We start from the raw sequence: 7686 nt of genomic DNA on the forward strand, positions 1-7686 counted from the left end.
GAGAACTGTTCTCTTGAATATCATCTAGAATTGTTGTTTTACTTCCCATAAGAGAGAAGAGCTGTGGCACTGAAGGTCTCCTGCCCCAAGATCATACTGTAATCCAGGGCAGGTCTACAGCCCAGCCAGATTACATAGACACAGAAGGTCTTCATATGTCATCTCTTCTTGCCAGAGCAGCCATGTTGCTGGATTAAAATTACTCTATGCACAATAATTTGGCAGAAATCTTGGTCCGCTGGCCCTTACAACTACCCCATTTCTTCAGAAGAGAAAACAAATTAAGAGAATTAATTTACATGCTCAGAAAAGAAAGCAATTAGACCACAATAGAAGAAATACTGTGGGACTCCTACAGAGGCCTATTTGTTTACAAAGTATAAATATTTACTTGTTTAAATAAAGATCACAATAATTCTGTTGAATAAAATTGACTGTAATAATCACATGAATTAATAAAATAGAAACATAAGGAATACATAAAAATGAAAGAATTGAAAATGTAATTTGAGTAGATAAACTTGAGCAAATAAATTTTTAAATTTGAGCATTTTCCAAATTATAAACAATAAACATATAAAAACAGATGTGATTAATAGAATAGGGAAAAGTTAAATACGAAACTGGCAAGGGCAACACAAAAATGCAAATAAACTTGGAAAAAATCATATAAAATATTAAAAGAATCTCTGATAATAATAATCATACTTATAATCAAGTTTTTTCTTAGGTTGTATTTAAGAGTAAGTAAAGGTTTTAGTTCTTTTAAATTTAGTATTCAATATAATGAGCACTGGCTTTCAGAAATATATATTTTCTGAAATGGTGGAACCCTCCACTCTGATTAGGTGAACCGTAATTAAAATATGAGATGAGTAAATAATTAAATACTGTTTTTTTTTCTAGTAAAATCTCTTATATCCATAACAATGAATGTAATCAGGAAGTTGCTGATGTCTTTTTTTTTTATATATTCTAGCTCAGGTACAATAACAAGCTAGGAATAATTTTTAAAATATATCACAGAAAAATGAGCAATGATCAAGAAGAGAGTCAGCAGAAATATAATTAAATGTAGATATTAAAGGAGAAAATTTTGTTACATCAGGAAAAAGAAAAAAGACAACAACAAAAAACTCAATGGAATTTTTAAGTTTACAGTCACCAGATTTAAATTACTGGCTCAAACTATTCAAAGGTAAGAAATAGTATTACATCAAGAGACTGCTTAGAATATAATTAGCCACATGCAAAGTCAGGAAGCTGAATACTCACAAAATCATGATCAGAAACTAACCCAAAACAGACAAAAGACCCAATAAAGAGCGAAATGTTAATTTAAAAATAATTTTAATGTTCAGAAATAAATCTTTAAAAGCTTCTAATGGATTTTGAGTGTGTATTACAAAGTGTAAACTACAGAAAAAAATTTGTAAATCGTAAATCGTGTGTGTATGTGTGTGTGTGTGTGTGTGTGTGTGTGTATACGGATATATAAAAGGAAGCACTAAAAGACTTGAAGATAATTGTGTTAGACTAATAATTTAAACATAATATTAATTAATAAGGACAATGTAAGTAAAAATATCTTTTACTCAGGTAAAAGAGTACACTGACAAGAAGAAATGATAAACAATTAAAATTATCTGACATTTTTAATATTATTTTAATACTGTTCTACAACAGTGAATATTTCAGCTATATAAAAATTGTGTTTTAATAATGCCATTGAAATTGGAAAATGGCACAAAGTTAGGATGTGTGGAACAGCAGACCATGAGAGTTAGCCTGGTACTTGGTTGAGCTAAAGGCTTTGAAATCTCAGAGATCCTGAAGGAATGGTAGGAACTTTGCCTGCTCCCAGGCACCAGGCTATTGTCACATTGTCACAGTCCCCCACAGAATTGTGGTGATCAGTCACATAAGAACAATGCCCAAGCTCTTCCACATGCTTAGAGGATGTTGCCAATAAGATTCCCTTTTTAGCCATTTCCTCCCTGCAAAAGGTATTTTATCTCATGCCCACCCTGAGAAATGGGGTATGGATTTATACATCCATATTTCATCATGACAATAAATTTTTTGGAACCATGGACTCATTCTTTTTATGGGCATCTGCTGTGGGGAGCAGTGGAGAAAGACTTTGCCCACAGAGTTGCGATCCAATCTCCTGTAGAAAGCCTCTCTGCACTCCCAGCCACAACTGCCACTAAGCCTGCTGCCCATCAAGTCAAGGACGATCACCAGGGGACTAGCTGAAGCTTCCCTCCTCCTCCATCCTCCACCGCCTGCAGCTCCAGGTTGTGCCCAGCCTGCAGGTTTCCACTCTTGTTTTCAGCTCCTCTGTAACTCCCAGAGGCTTCTGTATGTCCAAGAGCCTGAGAACCCCAAGGCGCCAGCCTTGTTACAGGCCCGGGGACCTCTGAACCAACTCCTGCTTTCCCACATCTCAGACCGAACTTTCCCATCCAGCCCAGCACTTGTCTAGTTTTGGCGGGGGATAAGTGCAACCAATCCCCCCCACCTTCTCCTGCCTCCCTGACTGCCATGCCCTGTGGCACGGAACAGACATGGGACCTACAAACCTACAAAGATGTAATATTTAAGAGAAGAATAAACTAAAAACTACTGGCAAGCTTGGAATACCTTCTTTCAGTAGCCTGTTTCTTTTTTATGTTTTGTGGACCAGGTATATTAATCTTTGTTTTTACCCTATTATGTTTGATTGAAATACCAGCATACTAATCAGACATGTACTACATTCAAGTTTCTGCTAGGAAATGGTGAGCTTTGTCCATCAAATATCTGAAAAGGAGGGAATTTCTACAGAGGAAAGAATAGAGGAAAGTTGAAATCCCATGTTAGAAGAATTTTGTACAGCATCAAAATGTGGGATCTGGAAGGGGCCATCTGGACTTCAATTAAAATAAAAGACAGAAAGTCATAGGAAATGATACCTGTTTAGACATTCTAGCTCCGTCATGTGATTCTAGATCTAGCTACAGGACACCAGGATGACACTAATGAGCTAGCAATTTATATTTAATGTCTTGTACTCAGTGTGTCTACAGCAGGGACAGTATAGAAAATTCTATAGAGAAAGCTTGCTGAATGCTATAGGTTTGGATAATGACAACCAAACTTCTCATTTAGTGAATATCATAAAAAGGAATCCCAAATCATATACTGTATAACTGGCTCTAACTAGCAGTGGAACTATCTAAATTAATATAATTTTATGGTGATTGAGCTCTGTCCCCAAACTTTCACATTTTTCACAGTTGATACACCTCTACACATACACACACACACACACAGAGAGAGAGAGACAGAGACAGAGAGAGAGAGACAGAGAGACAGAGAGAGACAGAGACAGAGAGACACAGAGATAAAAAGGGAAAGTTATAGAAACAAATTATTGGTTTAAAGAAGTTTTAATTAAATTGTAATGGAAACACAATGTCCAATGCTCACAAATAATTTAAAAACGTTAGTAGCCAGCACAACTAAAATTCGCTCCTGAACCCAGATGAAGCTGAGCTACCACAGGCTTAGATATTGTTCATAGAAGCAATGCAGGGAGCATGTCCCTTCTTCAAACCACATGCCAAACTGCTGCACATCACTGCCTAATTACAGCCCTTCATCAGGTGATACAGAAAACCCTGAGTCATAAGTGGACTCTCAAGAACCCAAAACACAGCTATTACTGTGTGCTGGAAACAGCCAGCAAGCTGTATGCATAGTATTGGGTAGATAAAAGGCTAATATATGCATTTTGCTTTCTATATACTTCATGGTCTTTTGCAGTCAGAAAGTATGTTTTACAATTTTAAGTAATTGGCTTGTCTGAGTTCAAACATGCGTTTTGAGTATCTGACAGGGCTAGGGACCACAATGTTACTCTATTGAAAAATCTTCACTTTCTTTTATCTGATAGGTGATCACTTTTTTTTTTACAGAAATTTCTATGCTAAAGTTAATTATCAAAATTTAGTTTTATGTGACCTAGTAAATGAGTTGATGGAAAAAGCAAGGACTACAAAGAAATATGTATTCTCAGGGGAGTATATGAGTTTGGAGGATACTGGCACGAATGTCCCAGAGTTTCTAGCTGAAATAAACAGGCTTTTTTTGCAACTTAGGCTAATGAATTTGACCTAGGACTTGTGGCTAGAAATGGAAATCTAGGTTTGTTAGAAAAGGGAAGTTCTTCTGAGAACAGGAGTCGGCTTGTGAGCTGGAGCATAAGCACTGATTCCAAAAACCATAGTGAGCCTACACAGGACATTCACTTAGCACCTCACGTTCCCCTGTGGTATATGACAAGCTTTTCTTGAGCAGGACACATTGTTTTATGAATTCCATGTAGGAAATGGCTTGCAGGATTTCTTTAACAGCTGGATTGTTTCATGTTCTATTCTTAATGCTGCTGGTTTGGTCACTAGACTAACTAGACTACTTTCATATAAGGACCTGAACTGGGAATCCTGGCTACAACATGAAAATCAGTGTCAAGGAAGCTTTCTTGTAATGTAAATTGAGAGGATTGATAGAACCAATTCCCTTGGTCATCTGGAAAGCAAGAGTAGCTGAATTTTGAACCCTGACAAGTATCCCCTACTAAATGGTTCCTCAAGTTAGTGTAAAAGAATATTAATCCAGCAACACGGTTGCTCCAGGAAGGGATTATATCCAAAGACCTTCTAGATCTATCAGATCTGGTTGGAATGCAGACATTCCCTGGACTAAAGTTTGTTCTGGCTGGCATGCATTTAGTACATACCTTAAATTCTTAACAATGAAGGTAAGGCTAGCTTGAAGAAGAAAAGAGTCAGTTTTTTTTTTCTTTATTAACTTGAGTATTTCTTGTTTACATTTCGATTGTTCTTCCCTTTCCCGGTTTCCAGGCCAACATCCCCCTAATCCCTCCCCCTCCACTTCCTTATGGCTGTTCCCCTCCCCATCCTCCCCCCATTGCCACCCTCCCCCTAACAATCTAGTTCACTGGGGTTTCAGTCTTGGCAGGACCCAGGGCTTCCCCTTGCACTGGTGCTCTTACTAGGATATTCATTGCTACCTATGAGGTCAGAGTCCAGGGTCAGTCCATGTATAGTCTTTAGGTAGTGACTTAGTCCCTGGAAGCTCTGGTTGCTTGGCACTGTTGTACATATGGGGTCTCGAGCCCCTTTAAGCTCTTTCAGTCCTTTCTCTGAGGAAAGAGTCATGTTAAAGGTGTTGTCTAATTGAGGAAAAAACAAAGTGAGGAATCAGAGAAAGATTTGAATGAAGCAGAGATGGGATTTCCCCAACACACAAGAGAACAGAGGAAGGAGGCTGCTTAAGAGAAGAGAGAGAGAGAGAAAGAAGGAAAGAGAATGAAAGAGTGCAAGGTGTGGTGTATGATGCATGATGGAGGTTTTATTAAGACTGTTCGACGAAGACAGGCTTTAGGAAGAACAAGCTAGACACAGGTGAAGACAGAACTTGCCAGAGAATCAGAAGGAACCAGAAGATTAGAACATATTCCAAAGTTAGTAGAGGCCAGGGAGAGCAATTCAATCAGAAGACGAGAAAAACTGGAATGAAAAATTCAGCTTGGAAGATTAGACTTCATGGAGGCTAGAAACTTCCATGCCTACCCTTAGAGATAGAACAGAGAAGAAAATACTCTGGGTTTAATCCAAGCCAATGTATGTACACAGCTTGGTACTGTTTGCATCTCATCACTTCATCTCAGAAAATAAAAGTGATATTTTCAATTAGACTGAGGTAGAGTTATATCTATGGTACATCATCCATGACCTAAATAGGATGAATACACATTTATTCACACTTCCTGAGGTGGTCATAGATAAACTCTGTTGAGCAAGTACATCTCTCTTAGCTTTTATATGATACACACACAAACATAGACATAAGGGCAATCATAAATAAGCATAAAAATGATTATATATTATGAGAGAGAGAGAGAGAGAGAGAGAGAGTCATCTACATTAGAGAGAGTCCATATGATTATTTCTGAGTCTGGCTTGTTTTGTCTAATATGATGATATCAAGTTTCATCCATTTCCACAAACAATCTATTATTTTTCTGTTTTTTTACTGAATAAAACTCCATTGTTCATTCATATTCTTAAACGTCCTTGTTCATTATTCTGTTAATGAGTATTGAAGCTGGATCTAAGTAAAATGAATGTGGAAATACCTAGATCTATATGAGAATGAACATGAAAATGAAACAAAATTTAAGTACAATTAATCATAAACATGATTTCCATTAATATTGCGAAGCCAAGAGGCAACTGCAGTTTAATCAAACACTAAATTTCTCTTTTAAAAAAGGTGCATGGCCATCAGCTAACACATGTGTTTTCCTAGTGGTAACTAGGAGATGTCAAGTTTTATGGATAAAAATCACAATAAGGAATTGTTTCAAGTTGACTGTTACACTTGATTTTGTTAATGGATATTGTGTTCATACAAAGAATACAGTACTGAAAAGTGACCCTGAGCCGGATGAGAACTGAGGTTACAGGCAAGGTATCCTCTGTGGGATCCGTTTCTCTGTTGGCAACTGTATCTATATAAGGGTTAATGGAGTTAGATCTTATGATCCTCTTCTATCAGGTCTGGCTAGAATGAGCTGAATGTCCCATCATCAGTGCAGTAGATTCTCTTTGAAAATTATTAGATAAAAATCAAACAACCAATAACAAAAAGTAAGAAAAAAAAGAGTAAAAAATTACATTAAACAAACAACAAAATGTAATTTCATAGGGAATTTTTCCATTTTGAAATAAGCCATGTTTCCCTGGGGATAAGTAATATAAATATATATTTAAACAGAAAGATTTCTAACTAAGCATCTATTCAAGTCTCTGCGTGAATGTCAAAGCCATATGTCAGGGGCTAAAATGACAAACATGACTGACTGGTTTCTGATCATTTAGAACGTATACACAGACACACACACACAGACAGACAGACAGACACACACACACACACACACACACACACACACAACCGACACTCATACACAGGCTGCTCACTAAGTGTGATGGAAGTGGAACTGTTTGAAAGGTCACTTGGTGGATATACATCACTGGGTTTCAAATGTTCAAGTCAGACTCAGAGTCTCTCTCTGTCTCTCTCTGTCTCTCTGTGTATTTGTCTTTCTGTCTCTGTCTCTGTCATCTGTCATTGGATCAAGATATAGCTCTATCTGTCTGTCTGTCTGTCTGTCTGTCTTTGGATTAAGATATAGCTTTCAGCTAGTGCTTTACTATCATTCTGTGCTTCTCTGTCATGACGATTACAGATACGGCCTGTAAAACTGTAAACAAGCCCCTCATTATAAATGCTTCTTCTTTTTATAAGAGTTGCCTTGGTCATGGTGTCTTTCCATAGCAAAGAACTGTGACTAGGACAGAAGTGTTGGGTCACCTTGCTGCTGGGAGAGTTATAGCTGCTCATGGGATGCAAAACACAGTTATGGGATCTACAGGTGCTGTTGAACCAGAAGAGATAAATTCTGAGGATCTCAGGTCCAGCCACAATAAAAGATTCTGTCGGAACCTATTCTGGCCTGAATGCCCAAAAGTGTTACAGTTCTCCAAATGAGATCAGGTAGGTGTTGTCTCTCCAGCTACCATAGCAACACCGGTGCCAGCTGCAGCTGTGATT

The sequence above is a fragment of the Rattus norvegicus genome, chromosome 2 (assembly GCF_021556685.1).
Source record: "Rattus norvegicus strain SHRSP/BbbUtx chromosome 2, alternate assembly SHRSP_T2T, whole genome shotgun sequence".
NCBI classification, from domain to species: Eukaryota; Metazoa; Chordata; class Mammalia; order Rodentia; family Muridae; genus Rattus; species Rattus norvegicus.